This window comes from Nannospalax galili, unplaced genomic scaffold, assembly GCF_000622305.1.
Source record: "Nannospalax galili isolate Female #2095 unplaced genomic scaffold, S.galili_v1.0 scaffold678, whole genome shotgun sequence".
Classification (NCBI taxonomy): Eukaryota; Metazoa; Chordata; class Mammalia; order Rodentia; family Spalacidae; genus Nannospalax; species Nannospalax galili.
Genome location: NW_008341807.1, coordinates 1,341,748 through 1,365,215, shown reverse-complemented (window position 1 = coordinate 1,365,215; position 23,468 = coordinate 1,341,748). Strand labels below are relative to the sequence as shown.

Here is a 23,468-nt window from a genome sequence, read left to right as displayed (position 1 = left end):
TTTATTGACCCATTCCCCTATTGTAGGGCATCTTTGTTACATCCTATTTGAGGCAAATCTAAGTAAACAACTATAAACGTATATGTTCAGGATTCTGTGTACATATGAGATTTCAATTCCTTTGGGTAAAAACCAAGGAATACAACTAGATAGTATATTAATATGTTAACTCTTGTAAGAAACTTCCAATAGCTATACTATTTTTGCATTGCCACCAATATTTCTTGGGATTGGGGTTCTACACTGTGATCATTCTCATAGGGTGATAATTAACTTTAGTTGCTAACCCGACACAACTTAGAATCACCTAGGAGTGTCGTCTCAAAGAGGGGTTGTCTACATTGGGTTGGTCTGTGGGCATATCTGGGGGATTGCCATAATAAAGTCAATGTGGGAAGACCTAACACACTGTGGCTGGCACCGTTCCCTAGGCAGGGGTCCCTGAACTCTATGAGTGGAGAATTTGAGCAACAAACACGCATGCGTGCATTCATTTCTCTGTGTGTCAACTGTAGAAGTGACGTGATAAGCAAGCTCTGGCCTTGTCTTCCCTCTAATAAGGAACTGTAACCTGGAATTGTAAGCTGAAATAAACTCCTTTCTTTCCTAAGTTGCTTTTTGTCAGGATATTTTATCACAGCAACAGGAATGAAACTAGAACAAGCAGCTGTATGATGGCATCTTGTCGGTACCTTAATGAGCGTTTCCCTGATGGCAGTCATCTGCAGCATCTTCTCGTGCACTCATTCAGTAGTGTGATCTTCTTTGATAAGGTTTTCCTTAGATTATTTTGCTCATTGTTTAATATGTAGACATATTGTCAATTGCAGTCATTGCTGTTATTTTCAAGAAGCCGTTATCTATTTTGATAGTCCCTTAATTCTTTCTTTTATTAAAAATATTATTTTAAAATATATGTATGTGCCAGGCGTGGTAGTGCACGCCTTTAATCCTAGCACTCGGGAGGCAGAGGCAGGTGGGTCTTTGTGAGTTCAAGGCCAGCCTGGTCTACATAGTGAGTTCCAGGACTTTATATATATATATGTATATGGGTCTATGTATAGGCATGGGCATACGAGTGTCAATGACCATGGAAGCCAGAAGAGGATATCAGATCCCCCTGGATTTGGAGTTACAGGGGCTGTGAGCTGCCTGACCCAGGTGCTGGGACTGAAAACTCTGGTCCTCTGTAAGCACTCTTAACCTCTGAGCCCTCTCTCCAGCCCCACCTCATCCATATATATGTATATGGGTCTATGTATAGGCATGGGCATACGAGTGTCAATGACCATGGAAGCCAGAAGAGGATATCAGATCCCCCTGGATTTGGAGTTACAGGGGCTGTGAGCTGCCTGACCCAGGTGCTGGGACTGAAAACTCTGGTCCTCTGTAAGCACTCTTAACCTCTGAGCCCTCTCTCCAGCCCCACCTCATCCTTTTTTATGCTCTTCCTTTATTTATGTAGATTTGAATTCTGGTTTGAATATTATTTTGCTTCTTTCTAAAGTATCATTCAATATTCCTCACAAGAGAGATCTACAGGCACCCAGGTCTCATTATTTTGAGGAGTTGAGAGGATCTGAGAATGTTGATTCCTCCTTCGCTTTTGTAATATAACTTTACAGAGTCCTGAATTCTAGACTGGTGAGATTTTTTCTTTGTTTCCTTTAACATTAAATATTTCACTCTACTTTCTTATGAATTTCTATGTAAATTTTCCCTGTGCTTCTCTGTTTTTCTAACTCTGGCTCCTTTCAAAATTTTGTTTTTATCTTTGCTTATTTTTAGTTTGAAAATACACCCAGGGTAGGGTTCTTTTGTCTTTATACTGCTTGATGGTAGTCTTGGAGTTTCTGGGATCTGTGGTTTGGTGTCTGAAATTTACTTGGGGACATTCTCAGTTGCTGTTATTTCAAATAAGTCTTCTGCTCTCTCTCCCTCTCTCTCTCCCTCCCTCCCCCCTTCTCTTGCATGCACAGACCTTTTGTGGTTATTCTTTCTGTGTCATGTGTGTACCCACATTTATACACAAGAAAATGCACATACACAGAGAAACATATTATATATGCACATAAGAATAAACAGATTTTTAAAGTAAAATCCCTTACTTCCTAAGCTTCTGATTGTATAAGACATTCCTTCTCTCTCTCTCCCTCCCTCTCTCCCTCTCTCCCTCCCGCCTTCTCTCTCCTTGGTATTGCTGTTACACATATTTTATAACTGTAGAAGTTACAAAGCTCCTACATATTTTATTGCTTTCTTTGCTCTACAGTTTTGGTGTGTTTCTAATAAGCTGTTTTCAAACTCAGAATTCTCTCCTCGGGCCAGTCTTGTCTGCCAGTAAGTCCTGGAGGCAATCTTCACCCTGTCATAGTGATTTTATCTCTAGCATCGTTTGGTTCTCTCTTAGAATCTCCACCTCTCTTCTTACACTGCCCACCTATTCTTTGATGGGATCTGATTTGGCTGTTTAAATTTCCATGTTATCTGGTCCTGAGGTGGCTTCTGCCTCTTCACACTCAGCTTTTAACTTTTCATTTGCCTCATGTTTGTTTTGCTTTGTCTTGCAATCAGACATTGTATGCTGAGTAAAATGAACTCCTGTCAACAGACCATCAGTAATTCAGATGATAAGAATATGAGGTAGGGAAGCATTCAACAATCCTATGATTCCATCTAAGTCCTTTAGTGAACCTAGACCCCTGGAATCTTACCCTCACAGTTTCTGTGTCTCTGTCCCCACTGTCACCTACAGTGTGATATGCGATGGCTACAGTGGTCTGGAATTGAGGATGCCCCTGTCCCAAAGGAAAACTAAACCTGGCTGGAGCTGGGTATCTCCCCACCGACAGACCCCACCAGGTCAGGCTCTGGTGAACCAGTTTCTCCCAGGGGCAGTGTTAACAGTGTCCTGACAGTCTTCAGAGTGGTTCTCTTTTCCCCTTAGTCCCAGAGAACCATTGGAGGACTGTCCTCCAGTATTTATCCTGAGAGCCTAATTAAGTACTTGCAGTTGAAATTCATAAAAATGCAACAGAACTTGTGTTTAGGTCCCTCTGGCATTTACATTTATCAGGCTCATCCACACTGAGACTCCAGCAGTCCATCGGCTGCATTCCTAGCTCCCTACCTCATCACTGGCTCCCATGGAGGGTTCTGCTCAGTGGGCTATGGCTCTCTGTATCTATCAATGATATATCTCCAATATACGGGGCAGCAAATTACCCCTGACCCCACTTCCCCTGTGGATTTAAAACACCTTGTTGATTTGCCTATTAGTTCTGATAGACTGACATGTAGAACTGGAAATGAGAGTTACTTTTAGTCTTTCCACATTTAGGAATACCAATTTTAAATTTGAGCAATTAAATTGAACATGTCTTTATAATCAGTCATTATTCTACGGGTTGGATGAGCTAAGGGTTTAAACTTTGTCTCCATTTATTAATAAGATAAGCATTTTAATATGGTCCAAAAGAAGTGGACCCGTTCAGCCAGCTGTTCCTGGTTTTATTGGACTGATGTATGGTGATGATGGCCAGAGCAATGTATGGGCAAGGAAAAGAAATCTGCCAATATTATTCTCTGGAGATATTACAGAATACAGTTACATGATGGTAATGAAACACTTTGGATAGTCACATCATTTACAGTCTCAAAATTACACAGAAAAATAGTGAGTACCATTTATATACTGGCCAAATGTGTCTGTGGGCTGTTGGACAGGGCCATTGGTAGCAACCTTTTCCACTAGATCATCAAGTATGTGGCTGCAGAAAAGGTTAGCTATAGGCACATCAATTCTATGATAATACTAAAAAGTATACATCCCCTTTGAAAGCCAGAAGCAGTTTTATTTAGATTTGGGCTACAGAATGAAGAGATTGCTTTGGTTTTTTTTTTTTCCTAAGGTTATCTGAGACCATCATCAGTATCAGTGTCACTTGGATAATTATATTAGTGATTTTTCTCGTCATTGTGACAGAATACTTCACAGAAACAACTGGGGAGGTATTCTGGCTCATGGTTTGAGTGGGCGTAGTAAGTACCTCACAGCAGGGAAAGGGATGGCCTGGAGAGTATGAGTCACCTCATGGAAGCAGTTAGGAAATAGAAAGCTCAGAGAGGAATCAGGATCAGGCTATAATTCTCAGGGACTAGCTGCATGGCCCAATATCTGCCAGTTAGTTCTCACATCCAAAAAGTTCCACAGCCTCTCCAAACAGTGCCACTAGCTGGGGGCCCACTCTTCAAACATGTGGGCCTAGGGGGAATATTTCATACACAAACTATACAAAAACAGATATTCGCAGAGCAGAGCTCCAATACGAAGCACTGAATCAACACTTCTAAAATGGGACTGAAGAATCAGAGTTTCTTCGAGTGCCACTGAATGACTGATAACCCACCATAAGAGTTGAGAACATCCATTGTGTGGCTGAGGTGTCCCAGAAACGATAGGACTGCTACCCAGTGGTTTGTTCTCTACATCATGTTCTCTGTAAGGAACAAGTGGCACTTTAAAGTAGCCCAAATAAAACTGACTCGGGCTTTGAGGAAATCCCTCTGCTATCTGTTAAGCAATGAACCAAATTGTTCAGGGTCAATTTGATTGAGTCATTCAGTTGACTGGAACAAGCCACTGATCGATGAGAGTGGTGTGATTACATAGGGCCGTAAGAACAATGAGGTGACATGTGGCTGGATAACACAATGGCCGGGAATCGGCTGTGACAGTCTATCTGGGTGACTTTTCATCACAGTCACCTAAAAATATGACCTAGCAAGTTGCCGTCTTCAGCTTAAATGTATTCTTCCCCCTGAGCTGACCAGGGAGACAGATTAGTTGCAAAACTATTTCGTTGACTTAGAGTGATTGGTCTGTTCATTTAACAGACGTCAAAGTATTTTTCTCTCTTTTACTCATAATATTACTTCATACGAGATATACATGCATCTTAACAGCTACTTATAATCAAGCACTCATATTCCCAGAATTTAATTTGATAGCTACCCACCTCTATTTTTAGACAGGTAGATGATTGATAGATGATTGGTTAGATAGATAAATGGATAGATAGATAGATAGATAGATAGATAGATAGATGATAGATAGATGATAGACAGATAGATGATAGATAGATGATAGATGATAGATAGATAGATAGATAGATGATTGATAGATAAATGATAGATGATAGATGATAATATTCACTTACATATTATAGTTATTTTGAGGGTTATTTCTATTTACTCCATATTGAGTTCATATTCTTAGCAAATATTAAGAATTTTCTTGAAGACTGTGAGAGATGACTCAGCAATTAAGACAGAGCACCGGCTGCTTTTGCAGAAATCCATGTTTGGTTCCCAGTATCCACAAGGTGGAAAACAACTGTACATAGCTCCAGTTCCAGGGGATCCAACACCCTCTTCTGACCTCCACAGGCATTGCACAACACAAGCACATTTACATACATGCAGGCAATACACTCATATACATAAAAATAAAAACAATTTCTTAAAAAAGAGTTTTCTTGAAGGCTTAATCAAAAAAGGCATTTCATAGGTATCAATATTACGGTAGTAAAGACAGCCCACAGTTCTTGTCCTGGATTGCCAAGGATTCCATTTGTGTATGAGTGCGCTCTCTTGATCTGCTCTGAGGATTTAGATAACCCCAGAACAAAACACACTTTTGTTTTAGTAGCTTGTGAAGCCTATCAGTCACCTATTTTATTGATTGGCCTCAATATTTCGGATCTCCTCATATTGCTTCCCATTCCCCGCAACAAAGCTGAAATCAATTACAGGAGAGGCCAGGAATCAGAATTTTCTTCTTAAAGGGTCAGAAGCTCTTTTCAGATGTGTGGACCGCGCCCTCTCCTCTCTAGTATCTCAATACTGTTACTATAGTAGGCACTGACAGTATGCAAACAAAAGTATGTGGCTGAATGCCAATTAGACATCATGGACACAGAAATTTGAATTTCATATAAAATTTTCACACATCAAGACATAGCTTTCTTTTGATTTTTTTCAACCATTTAGAAAAGCCAAGGCAATTTCTGGTTCTTGAGTCATGTAAAAACAAGATGTATGTTGGACTTGCATCACAGACTATAGTCCTGATTATGGACTACAGTCCAACTCCTGGCATAGGATAATGGATTCAGGGATTCCAGAATTTACTTTTGATTCCAACATTTGTAATAGGCTCTTCTTAATGACTTCTAATCCACCCATCTAATACCACTGGTAATCTGGAAAATTAGCTGTAAATCATCTAAAGCATTTTAAAATCCAATTATCTTTTCTTGGTGTGTGTGTGTGTGTGTGTGTGTGTGTGTGTGTGTCTGTGTTTTATACATGGCAAATGGACTTCAGTAAGTATCTGTGCAGAACCAGTTGATGTTCCAGGTTTGTTACCTAAATAAAACAGACTAAGAAGATTCTCATAGTATCTCTCATAATGAGTCCCTAGATAGAATTTCTGCAGCAGAAAATGGACCTTTATGTTTTTCTTCCCACCCAATTAGGTAAAATAACAGTGGCTATCGGGCATCCCCTAGGCAGGGTAGACCAACGCCAGCAATAAAAATTAGAAATCATTAATGCAGCAACACCGTTTCACTTTGATGAAGACTGAGTTTTCCTGCAGCTGAAACTCTCCTGTTACCTTCACATTAGGCCATTGTAAACAAACAACTCAGGATGCATCTCACTCACTAAATTGCTGAGCAGAACTCCATTCCAACGTTTATTTTTATTATGGGTCTATACTGAATAGCTTTCTCAAATTGAAAGACTGTACTTCAGTACTTGTATTTTTTTTTTTTATTTAGGTCAACACCGCTGCAGAAAGGAGTGATCTGGGCCCCCAGGTAAGGGCAGCCTATTCTGCAGACCCAAGGTGCGTGGTGCAGAGGCTCTTCTGAAAAGGTAGCAATGGTATTTCACTCATTTCTGGTTTTCTGCTTTTGATACTTCCTGGGCCATAAACATTCCTTCTCTTGGGCGTTTTCTCCTCTGGGTTCTGTTTATTGCTGAGTATGACCCATGGCACCTTTGCATCCTGTTCACATGAGAATGCCTGTGGTTGGTTACTGGCATTTCTTATACTAGATCACTGTTTTATTTCAGATTCTCACATTATAATAGGTTTGGTTTTATTGTAAGGTATTTTGTTTCTTCAAGTCATTAACTTCTTTTTTTTAAAAAGTGGGGGGGAATTTTAAAAGGGTGATTAGAAGCATATTCAGAAAAGTAATTCTATGGATATTCTTTTCAGACTGGAATCTGTCGATTGCATATCGACTCCATTCCTGAAAGGACACAATGTCACATCAGGGTCATGATGCTGCATTCCGCCTGTCCTCATAACTAATCAAAACACTAAGAAAAGAAAGCTTAGCAAAGAGACACTTGTTTCCTTGAGCTTAAGCTATTAAATTCAAAAGAGTAATCAATTTTCTCTCTTAAATAATTTAACTCGGGAAGTTTTCCCCACTAATGTATTTCTATATCCAGACATAAGGGCGATTTGCCCACAGCCTATATTTCAAGGCATTTTAGAAGGTACACAGACACTAATCAATGACTTTCAGGTTTCCTCATAGAAATACTCTTCACATTCTTAGGATTTTTTCCTCCGATTCTTAGGATTTTAATTGAATATTGAGGACCCCAGACTCTGGAGTTTGTGCCACTGATAAGTGAATTTTAGTTAATAGCAATTTCATTCATTAGAACTTTTTTATTCACTTTGGTTTTGTTGATTTTCATGGCATGCTTCTCGTTTTTCAATACACTCCCCGTTTCTATTTCTCTTCGATGTTTTAATCCAATTACCAGCCCCGTAAACAAGCATTTGCCACATCTGCAGTGAGTGCACTGAGCTGTAGTGGAAGTGATTTCTGATTACAGACAAGCTAATTTCCAGAAGACACGAGAAACAACATGCAGTGAGCTGAAGAGAGGAATAATAGAAAACACCTGTTACATGACATATGACACAGGTTTAGAGCACAGATGGGAAACAGTCTTGGAATCTTAAAACACATACATGTTTGGCTGGATAGTAGTTCTGATCTGGGTTGTATGTGATCAGCTTGTTTATGAAAGAAAAATACTTTGTACATTTTTTTTGTTCATTAGTTTCATTAATATTGGGGCGGGACTCCTCCTACTCCCACAAAAGATGAAAAGAATCACATATTTTCTGGACCTTGAAATAGGATGAATAATACCTTGGGAAATTGTCTCCTTACTACCTTTACATGTTGTCGGGGAGTCAGGCCTGGGGAGAGGCAGCAATCGTATTCTAGTAGGAGTCAACATTTCAGCAAAACTTCCAGGAAGTCAGAGCACTTCCACAGATTCCCACAGTCCTGGGATCACACACCAAAGGTTAAGTTGTTCTTCCATGAATCTGAAGATTATATAATCAAAGCCTGAGTCAGAGCCATGTGAGCTTGAAGCTCAGTGGCTGTTGGCATATGAGTGACAGATGTGGGGTGTGGAAATCTCTTCCCACTGGCAGAAATATCATTAAACAAACTTTTTAAAAATCAAGGGTAATGGGTGATCTCATCTTTGTCTTTTCCCAACTTGTGTTATGGCTCAACCAAGTGGTGCTTGGCATTCAGTTTGGGGTCCTGTTTATATTGATATGCAAATGGGGTGTATAAGTGGTCTCAGTTAAGCTAGGGATAGATGCAACTTTTGAGTTAAGGTTTCAAGACTGACTTCACAGAGTCCTGGATCAGCAGTGTGGCCTGAGTGGTTGCTAGGTGAATAGACTGGTTGATAGTTCAGGCTGAGGTAGGTCCCAGACCTGGGGACCCAAGGATCAAGCGACCAAGAAGACTGAGATCTGAGATAGCAGAAAGAACTTACCACAGTAAGTCTCAGGGAATACAGATCTGGGGCAGGCAAGGATCCCAGTGACACAAGTAGGCCTGAGAGCTAAAATGGTGATGTAAAGGGGAATCTCGGTGATTGCATATATATAAATATGAGTTTCAAGTTTAACCTTGAAGAAATAATAAGTGAAGACAATGTGTGTGCGTGTGGCGGATTCTAATGTTTCCTTGTGCTTTTTAAGAATAAAGACTTATTATGATAAAAAAAATCAAAGTTAACAACAAATGCTTTGTCAAATAATGCCAACTTCCAATCCAAGAATAGAACATTGCATTTCGAAGCTTGTGAATCAGAGAATTAAGGTGCATAGCTTATAGCATCTTTTGGAAAGTCATCAGATAGTGATGTTATTTCAGCGAGCTTTGAAACACTTAGATTTGAGATTTCCACATTGTAATGCACTGTCTTTGGTCAAAGCAAAGCCCACAGAGACAGGAGGCTAAGCACAGATGATCGTTAGAAACCAAAGTACCGTTTTCTTTTTCTTTTCTCAGTTTTAAAAACAAAACAAAATTTTAATTTTCCATTTGTAAATAAGCAAAGAACAACCATATATGCAATTTAATAGTGTAAGAAGTAGTTATGTTTAATTAATATTATCTTCAAAGGTTTTCTTTCCTTTTCAGTGTATATGTCATGTCCCACTGTGAATGTATTTTTAAACTTTTTATTGAGCTTTTGTATTTTCATACAGCAATTCTTAATCGAATTTAGACCCCCTTCCCCACCATTCTCTCACAGGGCCTCATGTATTCCAACATACATAGTAAGTCCTATCCAGTCAAGCATTTGTACCCAGATGTCCCCCAGTGTAAATTCGTCCACTGGAGTCTAGTCAGCCCACAATTGTGTGTAAGGCAGCAACAAGTCTCCAACAGTCATCAGCCTAGGGCCAGCTGCCACCCATTTCTCTCCTCTCCTTGTATTATTGAGTTGGCATGGGTCCTATGCTAGATGCCACCATTTCCACAAGTTCACACGTGTACATGTGTGGCCTGAAAGACAATGCTTCCCTGTGCTCATGAACCAGCCCTAGTTCTTACAGTTTTTCCACCCCCTCTTTTGCAATGGTCCCTGACCTATGAGTGGATGAGGTTCAACATAAGAGTCCTAGTCAGGGATACACTCTGCAGTCTCTAATTCTTTAAAACTTGGCCACTTGTGGCCTTCTGTGTACATTGCCCTCTGTTGTATAAGGGACCTTTGCTGGTGAGTTGTAGGATGCATTAGTTTTCTCTCTACCTCTTGCCTGCTGTGTTCCATGAGCCTTAGTTGTACAGGTTCAACGGTAGATGTGTCACCTAGTACTGGGCATCTCTCAGATGTGTATTCTCCATGTCTGACCAGTTGTACAACTCTGTGGTAGCCTCCATCTGTTACAAAAAGAAGCTTCTTTGATGAGTGGTGTATGGTACGCTTGTATGTAAAATGAGGATCAATATTCAGCAGATAGTAAGAAATTTCATTTGATCAGATTTTCTCTAGGATCTAAGTCCTCTCCTACCACGTGTATTTGACTGAGTTTATACAGTACCACCCATGAGTTCACTCCCATTGAGGGAGCGTTGAGTCTAATTAGATAGCTGCTGATAGGCCCCCCTCCCTCAGATAACAGTGCCACCACTGCACCAATAGAGGTAGTTTGCCATGCCAGTCATTGTGGTTATTAGGCTTTAGAGCTGGGTTGAACCACTGATAGTTTTTCTACCTTGGCAGTTTGCATATTATCATCTAGCATTATAATAGCCAAACTTCAGTTAAAAGACTTCCAGGTCAATTTCTGCTCCATTGCTTCAAGTCCTGTATCTGAAGTATGTCCTGTCTTCATCAATGGGGTCTTATCTACTAGTCCTGGGAGATAACCAAGAGCTTCGGCAATAGATTGTGTTATTTTGGGAGTCTCCTGGACCACCCTCAACAACCACTCAAAGGGAGGTCTCTCCTGTCTAGCACTGTGTTCCTTCCCAAGCGGCTCCCAGGTAAACACATACAATAATGTTCAGACACTGTATATGCATTTCTTATAGGGTTTCAAGGGCATCACTTTGCCCTCTAGGTTTCTTAGTCCAAGATTCATTCATATTTAGTCTTTATTCTCCCATCCAGCCTCCCTCCTCCCTCCCTCCCTTCCTAATCACAGTGCTCCCATGATCTCCACCCTCCACCCAGTACCACCCACCTCCCACCACTCTCCCTCTCCTGACTTCCCTCCCTCCACAGCACCAGGGCCCCTTGCATGTCCCTCCCTCCTCTCCTCCCTGCAGAACACCCCCACTTTCCCGACCTCCCCTCCAGTAACATCTGTTCCCTACTAACCCTTCTCAGGATCTTTCTTTTCCTTTACCTCTACGTATCCTTTCCATTTTCCTGACTGCTGGTCTTACATCTTAATTTATATATTCACATTTAAGGGATTGGTGCTATAATCCCCAAATTAGGGAGAATATAAGTTGCTTGCATCTCTGCATTTGTGTTACTTTACTTAGTATAATACTCTCTAGTTCCATCCATTTACCTGAAAATTTCATAATTTCATCTTACTGCTGAGTAGAACTCCATTGTAAATGTGCCACATTTTCATGATCCATTCATCAGTAGAGGGGCATTTAGGTTGTTTCCATTTCTTAACTATTGTGAAGAAAGCAGCAGCAAACATGGATGCACAGGTAACTCTACAGTAGGATGAGTCCTTTGGGTGTATGCCAAGGAGTGGTATAACTAGATCAAATGGTAGATTCGGTTTTAGCTTTTTGAGGGTTCTCCACACTGCTTTCCATGGGGTTGCACGAGTTTGCATCCCACCAGCAGTGAGTGAGCATTCCTTTTTCATCACAGCCTCTCCAGCATTCGGAGTCTTTCATTCTCTTGATCTTTGCCAATCTGACTGGGGTGCGATGGAAGCTTAAAGTGGTTTTTATCTGCATTTCTCTAATTACTAAGGATGTGGAGGACTTTTTAAGGTGTTTCCTAGATATTTTTATTTCTTTGTTTGAGAACTCTCTGTTCAGGTCTATCAGCCATCTTTTTACTGAGTCATTTATTTTCTTAATTCTTTGTTTTTTGAGTTCTTTGTATATTCTGGATATTAATCCTCTGTTGGATGTGTAGCTGGTGAAGATTTTCTCCCACTCAGTGGGTTTCCTCTTCCCTTCCTTGGTTGTTTCTTTTACTGTACAGAAACTTTGTAGTTTAATGAGGTCTCATGTATTGATTGTTGACCTTAGTACCTGAGTAGCTGGTGTCCAATTTACAAAGTCCTTTCCTGTACCTATATCTTGTAAAGTGCTGCCTATGTTTGCTTCTAGCAGTTTCAGGTTTCATATTGAGGTCTTTGATCAATTTGGAGTTGGCTTTTGTGCAAGGTGAAAGATAAGGATCTATTTTCATTCTTCTGCAGGTGGAAATCCAGTTTTGCCAGCACCATTTGTTGAAGATGCTATCTTTCCTCCAGTGTGTGTTCTTGGCACCCTTGTCAAATATCAGCTGGCTAAAATTGTATTCACTCATATTTGGGTCTTCTATTCTGTTCCATTGGTTTTCATGTTCATTTTTGTACTAGTACCATGTGGTTTTTATGACTATAGCTCTGTAATATAATCTGAAACCTGGTATGGTTATTCCCCCAGCATTGTTCTTTTCTCCCCAAGGTTGCTCTGTCTATCTAGAGCCTTTTGTGATTTCATACGAATTTTAGGGTGATTTTTTTCAAGCTCTGTGAAGAATATCCTAGGCATTTTGATTGGCATTTCATTGAATCTATAAATTTCTTTTGATAAGATGGTCATTTTCACAATATAGTTTCTACCAATCCATGAGCATCATAGGTCTTTCATCTCCTAGTGCTCTATCTCTTTCTTTAGAGATTTGAAATTTTCATTGGAGAGATCTGTAATGTTATTGGTTAGGTTTATTCCTAAATATGTTGGGATTTTTGAAGTTATTTTTAATGGGAGGGTTTCCCTGAATGCATTTTTCTGATTGCTTGTTATTGGTATATAGAAAGGCTACTGATTTTTGTAAGTTGATTTTGTAACCTGCCACCTTACTGAAAGTATTAATCTTTCCAAAAATTTTCTAATGGATTTTTGGGGATCTCTTATGTATAATATCATATCATCTGCAAATACTGATAATTTGACCTCTTCTTTTCTAATTAGTACTCCTTTAATTTCCTTCTCTTTTCTTACTGCTCTTGAAAGAGTTTCAAGCACTATATTGAAAAGGAGTGGATAGAACAGCCCTGTCTGGTTCTTTATTTTATTGAGAATGCTTCTAGTTTTCTCCAGTTAGAATGATGTTGGCTATGGGTTTGTTGTATATACCTTTAATTATGTTGAGGTATGTTACCTCCAGACTAATTCCTTCTAGGATTTTAACATGAATACATGTTGTATTTTGTCAAAGGCCTTTTCTGCATCTATTGAGTGGTTTTTGTCTTTAAGCCTATTTATGTTTTATTACATTTATTGACTTACTTATATTGAACCATCCCTGCATCTCTGGGATAAAGCCGACTTGATTGTGGTGGATGATCTTTTTGCTGTGTGTCTGTATGTGGTTTGTTATTATTTTGATAAGTATCTTTGGATCTATGTTCATTAAGGATATGGGTCTATAGTTTTCTTTTTTTTATTGTTGCATCTTTCCCTGGTTTGGATATTAGAGTGATACTGGATTTATAGAAGTTTGGGAGCTCTCTCTGCTTCTATCTTTTTGAATAATTTAAATAGAATTGGTTGAAGATCTTTGAATGTCTAGTAGAATTCTGCTGCATATCTATCTGGGCCTGGGCTTTTTCAGTCAGGAGGTTTTATATTACTATTTCAATTTCCTTATTTGTCATGGGTCTGTTTAGGCTGTTGACCTCTTTGTGGTTTAACTTTGGTGGTGTCCATGACTTTAGAAATTCATCCATTTCTTTTAGATTTTCAAATTTAGTGGAGTATAGATTTTTAAAGTATTCCCTCACAGTGTTCTGGATTTTTTGGTGTCTGTTGTGATGTTTCCCTTTTTGTCTCTGATTTTGGATTTGCTCTTTCTTTCTTAAATTGTTTTTTTGTTTTTATTTCATTAATTTCTGCTATGATTTTTATTATTTCTTCCCATTTACTAGGTTTGGGATTAGTTTGTTCTTGCTTTTCCAGCGTCTTGAGTTGTACTTTTAAGTCATTTACATGTACTCATTCTGATTTTTTAATGAAGGCACTAAGAGCTATAAAATTCCCTCTTAGAACTGCTTTTAAGGTATCCCAGAGGTTTTCTTGCATTTTATTCTCATTTTTATTTAGGTCCAGAGATACTTTTACTTCTTTCTTAATTTCTTCTTTGACCCATTCATCATTCAGGAGTGTGTTGTTTAATCTCCATGAGTTCGTATAGTTACTAGAGCTTCTTTTGCTGTTCATCATAAGCTTTGTTGCACTGTGGTCTGATAGAATGCTTAGAATTATTTCAATTTTTTTGTTTTTTGTTGAGATTTGTTTTGTGTCCCAAAATGTGATCAATTATAGAAAAAACTTGCTTTGGCTGCTGAATAGAAAGTGTATTCTTTGGTGCTTGGGTGGAATATTCTATAGATGTCTGTGAGGTTCATTTCATGTAGTATGTCATTTAATTCAGACATCTCTCTGTTTATTCTTTGTCCTGTTGACCTGTCTATTAAAGATAGTGAAGTACTAAAGTCACCTACTATTACTGAATTGAAGTTAATCTCTGTTCAGGAGTACTTCAGAGTATTCCTGAAGTTCTGTCTTTATAAAGTTGGGTGCTCCAGAGTTTGGTGCATATATGTTCATGATTGTAATATCTTCTTGCTCAATTTTTCCTTTGACTAGAAACTCTTTATCTCTTCTGATGAGTTTTAATTTGAAGTCTGTTTTGTCAGATATTAAAATTGCAACCTGCTTGCTTCTTAGAGACATTTGCTTGAAAATTGTTTTCTATCCTTTCACCCTAAGGTAGTTTCTGTCCTTGAAGGTGAGATGAGTTTCTTGAAGACAACAAAAATGTAAGCTTTATTTCTTGATTATTCCACTAGCCTGTGTCTTTTGACAGGTAATCTAAACCCACTGATATTTAGTGTTATTGTTGAAATGTGTATTTGACATTTTAATTTCTTTGTGTTTGTGGCCCTATTTTGTGGTTCTGTTGTTATACTTTTCTTTGTTTACTTTCTATAGCATTGTGGGTATACTCATCCCTTTTTCCAATCCTTTCTGTTGCTTTGAGTATTCTCCGTAGCCCTGCTTTGATGAATATGAATTCTTTCATCTTATTCATGTCATGAAATTTTTCCATTCCCCTTCAACCATGATAGGCTGTTTTGCTGTATAAAGTATTTGGGGTTGGAATCCATGGTCATTTAGAACTGGATATACTGTGGTCCAGGCTCTTCCATCTTTCATAGTTTGCACTGAAAAGTCAGCTGTAATTCTGATGGGTTTTCCTTTATGTGTAACTTGTTGTTTTTCTCCAGCAGCTTTCAGTACTCTGTCTTTGTTCTGTACATTTAATGTTTTTACTGTGATATGCCATGGAAAGTTTCTGTTCTGGTTGTGTTTAACTGGTGTTCTATGACTTTCTTGAATCTATAGGTATATCTTTCCATAATTTCAGAAAGTTTTCTTCTATAATCCTGTTGAAGATCTAGTCAATGCAATTGACCTGAGATTCTTCTTCTTGAATGCCTATGATTTATAGATTTGGTTTTTTCATGTTGTCCCCCATTTCCTGAGTATTCTGTTCCTGTGTTTTTTTGAATTTTATGTAGCCTTTGCTTAAGGAGTCCAGGTCTTCAGCTTTATCATTGAGTCTTGATATTCTGTTTTCCATTTCATTCATTCTGCTTGTGAGGCTTTCTCCTGTTGTTTCTCAGTGGTTTATTGAGTTTTTCAATCCTACGTTCATTTTTATTTGTTTTTTTTTCACTATTTTTATCTCTTTTGTGAATTCACTTTTCAAGTCATGAATTGTTTTTGACATTTCATTAAGCTGCGTATTTGTATATTCTTGGGTTTCCATCATAAGTTTATGCCTTTCTTTGAGTTCTTTGAGTTGTTTGTCTGTGTTTTCTTTATTTTCTTTCATCATGTTCATTGCTGATCTTTTAAATCCTGTGTTCTGGGGTTCCTTACAGTGGTTCTCATTGCTGTGCCCTTCTGTAGGACAAGTGCATTTTGTTGGCAATATATTCTCTTGGTTTTTCATATTGTTTAGGTTTTTACATTGCTGTTTGGGCATATGGATGTTCTTTGTTGGCTATGTGTATCACAGGAATGCTTTTGTTTAACTTAGTTTTGGTTCTGTTTATATTGTTTATGTAGTTGGTTGCTTTTTGTTCTGGTATGGAAAAGAAATTGGTGCGTGTTTCAGGTTCTTGCAGGGTAGTAAAATAGTCTGGATGGATAGTGGGACATGGTAGAGGGTAAACTGGTCAGATCAGGAACCAGTGGAATCTATGCTAGGGAGTTTAGCTAGTCTGGGCTAGAAAGCTAGTCCAGGGATCTGAGGTGAAGGAATTGGAGTCTGCCTAGATCCAAGGCTGGCAGGGAACAGGGTGGAGATGGGTGAGATGAATAGAGCAGAGATGCAGTGGGAGGGATCTGACTTACCAGAGTCCTGGCTGGGCAGGTCTGTCCACTTGATCCAGAACCAGGAAAGATGGCAGTCAGGGTATCAGCTGGATAGGGACTTATCTATGGTAGGGTGTTTAGTGAGTCTCAGTTAGGAAACTTGTCCAAAGATCTGAGTTGAAGGAATTGGAGCCCCCCAGGTCTAAGGCTGGCAGAGGACAGGATGGGGATGGGCATAAGAGGAGTGGAATAAAGATGCAATGGGCAGGATGTCACTTACCAGAGTCCTGGCTGGTTAGGTCTATCTGGCTGATGGGGGTGAGGGGCAGGGAAGATGGCAGTGAGCAGATTGCCTGAGTAGGAACTTAGCAATCTATGGTAGAGTGTTTAGCTACTCTAGGTTAGAAAGCTAGTCCAGGGATTTGAGATGAAGGAATTCCAAAATATCTTTTTCATAGGAGCAATGAAGAGCTTGTCAGGACGAGTTGAATGCAGTGGTGGGAAAACAGGTAAACTCATTACTTGATCATGCCTAGTGTGGTTTTGATGAGCATGTAGGAATTACATCCAGAGGGATAGCGATCAGCTCTGAATTTGATCCTGCCTCCCTTTCTCAGAGGCCAAAGGAAACCAGATTCTCCTCTGCCTTTTGGTAGATTTATGTAGGATAGTCTAACCATACTTAGTAATTCATTTCTACACATTTCCTTCAGTTCCTTAGACAAATGTCAAATCATCAAATTTCCATAGTACTTTAGAGACGTTTAACTGCCAAATGATGACTAAAATGTGTGATTTAAACACTGAAATCTGAAGTTTAATGTCACTTATCATTTCATTTCATGATATACTATAAAATATAGAGCTGTAACTTATACTGACAATGGTAGTCACATACAATATATTCTGAAGATTTTCTTCTCGTGATAACAGAACATATCTTAGACTGATTGTAATGTCTATATACAACTAACACACAGGGCTTGCGATTTTGGTTTTCAAGATTTTATACAGTATGTCAGAGGCCAAGTACTATGTACGCAGAATGTCATTTGAATATTAACTTCATATGAGACTGATTCAATAGCCCAGGACCTTTATTGAGAAACAAGGAAGTATACCAAAGAGTTCATGCAGCTATACCAGGATAATGGGTCTCATTCCTATCATATCATCCTCTATTGGGACTCTGTGCCTGACCTGAGTGCACATTCTTGGCTCAGCCTTGCATAGAGAGTTTCCTTCCCCAATTCCTGATTGCTGGTCCTCGTATGCTCTCTGGTCCTTATTTCAGGAAAGTATAGGACTTATTTATACCTTATGTGTTTATACGCCATGCAAATACTCTAAAAATTCCTTTGTACTTTCGAGTTTTCTCATAAAAGACTGTCTTGTCGAAAGGTATATAAATCAGCATATGCAAGACACTGATACTGTGGATCTGTGCTGTTTTTTAATGGATGTCCATAGTCTATGTCTAAAAGAACTGTCATAGAAATACTAAAGGTTAACTTTCCTCCAGTTCAGCTTTGCTATGCAGAGCTCACTGGAAAGATGAATGTGCTCTTTAAACATTTATTTCCTCTGTAGTTTCTCTTCCTGTAAATGGGAACCTGGGATCTCATAAAACTGAATTAAAATTATCAAATGCTATTGAACCAACCTAATGAAAATTTTAACCAAAAGTCATTGTAAATTGGGTATGTGATATACTGAGAATACAAGCTTTTGTAAAGTAGATACTGTTCTTATGTAAACTCATGAATGGGACTTTCTTGAATAAATTACTTCTTAATAACATCAGAGAGTCATTGGCTGGGTAAATAGCTCCCCAGGGCACTCAATGAGGTTCCTGAATTTAAATGTTCAGTAGAACTTCGTATTTGTCACCTTTACTAATGAGTTTTTCTTTATGAAATCATTATTAGCATGACAAAGTAAAAATTTGTACCTAATTTCTAGATTAATGCTCTTTAAAAGACCTCAAGGGGTTGAAATTTCTCTTGGTAGAATGCAACATTTACATAATTTCTATTGCCCCAACATTTAAACTCCTCAACCTACTGTCAATTTGCTTCCTGAAATAGGAGAGAGAAAAATGATCTGAACAAGCAGAATGTCTGGGATTTCTGCGAAAAGGAACAATGGGCCATCAAAGGGCCTGATAGCAAAGTCATCTTTCATTCTTGCCTGTGATTGAAGTCTGTAACCACTTTGCCATTGTTCCTTCTAAAGCCCATACTCCCAGCAAGGGCTGTTGCTGCTGCTAGGTTTCTAACATTCATGAACAAGCTTACCACAATGGCTAAACAGTTCCCTGAGTTGTGATAGCTACAATCTGGAGTTTTTATTTTTGAATTTAGGATTTTACCTGCATTCTTTTCATTTCAACATTGCAGCAGATGGTCTGAGTTCACCCTTACAGAGGCCGGAACTGCAGGTCCTGAAACTTCAGTTTAGTACTATCAATGTATCCTATACTGCGGAACCCTTTAAGGTAGGAGATGCAATGCTTGTTTACAAACAGACTTGGACTGCTTTTCACATATGGGGCAGTGAAGGAACACCATGGCATTTCAAAGCTGGCACTCCCACAGCCATTCTCAGAAAGAACTATGCAAACAAATTGTCATTATTGTCCTACAGTGCTGCCTACATCCTGTCCTGGCTCCTGCTGTTTATCATTGACTAGACTAAAAAATATAGTGGCTTCATTCCACAGTGGATCACTCCACAGATTATTTATTTGAGGCACAGAGAAAATCCTAAGTAGAAGCAATATAGAAACTTCAATGCATGGTTTCATGTACGTGTGCGTGTTGGGGGGTGGTGCACATGCAAGCTGTGGAATCCGGAGGACAACCTTGGCTTTCATACCTCAGAGGCCTTGTTTTTTTTAAAGACAGGATCTGCCATTGGCTTGAAACTTTCCAAGTGAACTAGGCTGGCAGGCTGTTTTAACCCCAAGAATCCACCTTTTCTTGCCTCCCCATTGCTGGGATTATAAGCCTACACCACCATGTCTGGCTCTTTTTATTTGGGTTCTAGGCGTTGAACTTGGATACTCAGCCTTGTGTGACAAGTACTTTACTGACTCAGCCATTTCGCCAGCCCAGCGCCGGGCTTCTTGATGGCTATGTGTTTGTGGCATACTTTCTTCAAGATATATAGCATTTACCTTCTCTAAAACTTGAATCAGTCAGACATGATGGGATACATGTATAATCCCGCACTTGGGAGGTAGAAGCAGGAAGATTGAAAGTTTGAAGCCAACCTGGGCTACATAGTGAGATTATGAGATCCTATCTCAAGAAAACAAAAAAATATTGAATCAATATTTAAATACCAGTCCACGATTATATAGTTAGTTATATGGGAATGAATGATGTATTTGCCAAATGCCATAATATTTGATCATCTTTCAATATCTAAGAATATAAAAGCACATTTAACAAAGCCACCACATGAAAAATTAAAACTAAAATTTTATTATAATTCATACAAGTATTAACTTTTTAACTCATCAGCTTAATGTAATTAACCAAAAATATTCAAAGAAGTTTTGTGCTAATGAGAATACTACTAAGAAAACCCCAGAGATAGTGTTCAAGTCACCAGGGCATAAAGTGTATTTGATAAAGGACCTAAATTAGCAAATGAATTGGTTTATATACCAACCTCCACAAGGACAGGCTGTGTTAAACCAAAGATTTTAAACAGAAGTCAATTTAGTCCCACATTATACTACAAATTGAAATGCATATATGCTAACAGAATTCTGTATCCATATATAACATTTTCCTACTAAATTTCATCAGGAAATCAAATATGAAATCCCACAGAGACCATTTCCCAGGCTGTTTCACTCAACAAGTATAGGCTAAGGGCACTCCAAGCATCGGTCACCTCCTTACAGAAATCTAGTGGCAGGAGTCAGTGTAGACAAAACTGAGAATGCAGTTAAATTGTGATCACCGCTACAGCTCTGTGACATGCATGCACAGGTACCCAGAGCTACCAGTCTCCAATCAGTACTGGGATACCTTCTTTTATCATTTCTCAAATTCTGAGCCCCTCAGTACCTCCACAGGGGTTTCCTCCTTACCAGAAGAGTCTGACCTCACAATGGAAGTTTCCAACACCTCCCACCTTTCCCTCTTTGACTGATTTTGATGCCTAAATTAGGCCCCAGTGTGAGCCAGATTGTATTGATCTTGTGTTTGGGGTTTAAGTCAAACAAATAGGTTTCCTAGTCTGTCCACCTATATGATGTAAGCTGTCTCTCTCTATATATATGTATATATATATATGCATATGCTGGGCACTGTATGTGATGTGCTGGTTGCCCCAAAGTGGTAAAATGAATTATAAATGCCCACCTGCTTCTATCATGTACTCTATCAGTGTTCAGTGGATGGCAATAATTCAGACCTTAAAGATCTGGAAGCTAACTCTCATCTCAGCCTTTTCCAAGCTGTGTAGCCTTAGGAAACTTACTTTTCTTTCTTTGCCTCAGTTCTCTTTTCAGATAGTGTCCCTATGGTTTTATAGATTAAATAATAAAATAGATTCAAGATGATGACAACATGAAAGGCATGTGATATTATCCTGATGCCTGTGTTAGAATGAGGCTGAAGACATTGCTGTTTGCCTGGAATAGACATCCAACTTGAGTTTGGAGTACATCAAGCATACAGCATGAGTGTAGAGAGTGATACATGACAAGTTTCCTAGGCCTGGGAAGTTCCAACGTGGTAACAGATTTCTGCAAGAGATTTGCAAGACAAATGAGGTGTGGATAATTGTTGATAAACTATCCAACATCTCTAGAGTGACAGGTGTCCATTGTAAATGGGAGGACCACAGACCACCTACCTGTACTGAGAGTACACTTGAGCATTGCTTAGGGCCAGAGATAAGAATGAAAAGCTCTCTAGAGACCAGTTCTATAGGCATTGGTGATTGTTGATGTTTTAGTCTGTTTAGAGTACTATTAAAACTAAGAACAACAGACATTTATTAATTAAAGTCTGTGAGAAGAAGGTCAGTGTGCTAATATGTTTGGGCTCTGGGGAGAGTCCTCTTCTAGTTTGTAGAGTGCCAGGTTTTAGCTGTATCCTCACATAGTGGAATGGGACTAGCTATCATTCCAGAGATCTTCTCATCTATGTACATACCATCCCGAAGGTGCCCTATCACAAGATCAGAGCCCCTATGATCTTAGCACCTCCCAAAAGCCCCATCTCTTGCACTACTACTACCTCTTTGGAGATGACATGTGAACTTAGGGGGACATAATCATTTAGATTAATAGTAGTTGGGTGATAATATCAAGCCCTGGAATTATTTCCTTATGTTCATACTAGAATCTTGTCTAATAGGACGAGATACTCATCAGTGGTAGACCAGTCAATGGAACGTACCAAAGGCTCCTGCCTGAGAGCTTAACTCAATGGTATTGACTAATTAGTTCAGAGTGGTAGAAGGTTCCACAGATCAGGCTATTCCTATTACTTTTCCCATGCTAACTGACTTCTATGCACTTTGATTCAATATCTAGAATGTATAGAAAATGATGTCTCCACCTCTCACAATGGGGGTAGAATTAAAGAAGACAAAAATTAATCCTGTGAAAGTACTTTTCAAAGCATGTGACACAAAGCAGTTGATGAACATAACTTCCTTTTTGTTGTACTAGCTAATTGTCACTGCTTGGTTGTGATGGCTAATCTTGGTGGCCAAGTGGACACACCTGGGAAGCAGAAACCTCAGCTGAAGAATTTCCTCTATTAGATTGTCCTGTGCCCATGCCTGTGGGGCATTTTATTGATTGTTAATTGATATAGGGGGTAGCCTTCTCTGGGCAGCACTACACCTTAGACAGGTGGGTCTAGGCTATACATCAAAAGTAGCTAAACATGAACCCAGGAGCAAGCCAGCAAGCAGTGTCCCTCCATGATCCTTGTCTCTGCTTCTGCTTGAGTTCCTGCCTTTACTTCCTTTAATGATGGACTAACCCATAAGATGAAATAAATCCTTTCCACCCCATGTTGCTTTTGGTCAGAAATTTATCACAGGATAAAAAAGCAAACCAGACCAGTGGAGCATATCAATAGCTTCAACACTTGGAAGGTTGGGGCATGAGGAGCATCAGTTAGTGGATAGCCTCAAAAACAGTGAGTTCCTCTCCCAAAACAAAGGGAAAGGAGAAAAAGAAAACAAGATTATATATCCGTTTGTTTTCACAGTAACCCGTCCAAGCCACAGAGCAGCCTTCTCAGGGCCATGGATCAGAGTGGAGCCGTATCTGAAACTGTGCTCATGTAACAAACACATTTGGGGCTCAGCTAGATGACGTTTTATTTTCTCTGGCTGGTTTTTATTCTCTTTCACTCTACAGAAAAGTTGGCAATAAAAGGCTTCTTAAAGGACTTACCATTTATTATCATAAGCAAACAACAAAGGATGAGGCTGTGACTGTAGCTCAGTGTAGCACATTTGCCTTGTATACTCAAGACCCCAAGTTCCGTGCCCAGAACTGCCAAACAAGGGGACGATGAAAAGATTAAGGAGTCGCTTCCACAAGGCAACAGAGCAGGAAGAGTTGTTGAGGACGTCCTTCAAGCAATATCCACATAGAGTTATACCATCTTAATCTTCACTCTTGGTTAAAAAGCTCAGGGACTGGAGAGATGGCTCAGCAGTTAAGAGCACTGACTGCTTTTGCAAAGGACCCAGGTTCAATTCCAAGCACCCATATAGTGGCTATGACTGTCCTTAACACCAGTTCCAGGGGCATCCGAAGCCCTCTACTGACCTCTGCAGCAATGCACAATATGGGTGCATTCACATACATGCAGGCAATACACTCACACACATAAAACAAAAATAATAAATAAAATATTTTTTTAAAAAGCTCAGTAATGATTTCTGTCTTTGCAATAAGCCTGAAGGTAAATGTTTGCATATGTG

At 39.2% G+C, this 23,468-nt stretch overlaps 1 protein-coding gene across 1 annotated transcript in view; it reads left to right on the top strand.

Annotated features, from left to right (window-relative positions):
* Window positions 1-23,468, top strand: part of Celf2 (CUGBP Elav-like family member 2) — a 927,752-nt gene that overhangs the window by 221,173 nt on the left and 683,111 nt on the right. Inside the window, exon 2 of the mRNA XM_008837317.3 lies at window positions 6,846-6,913. The gene's annotated coding sequence lies outside the window, so the exon portion shown is untranslated. The remainder of the gene's footprint in view (window positions 1-6,845; window positions 6,914-23,468) is intronic.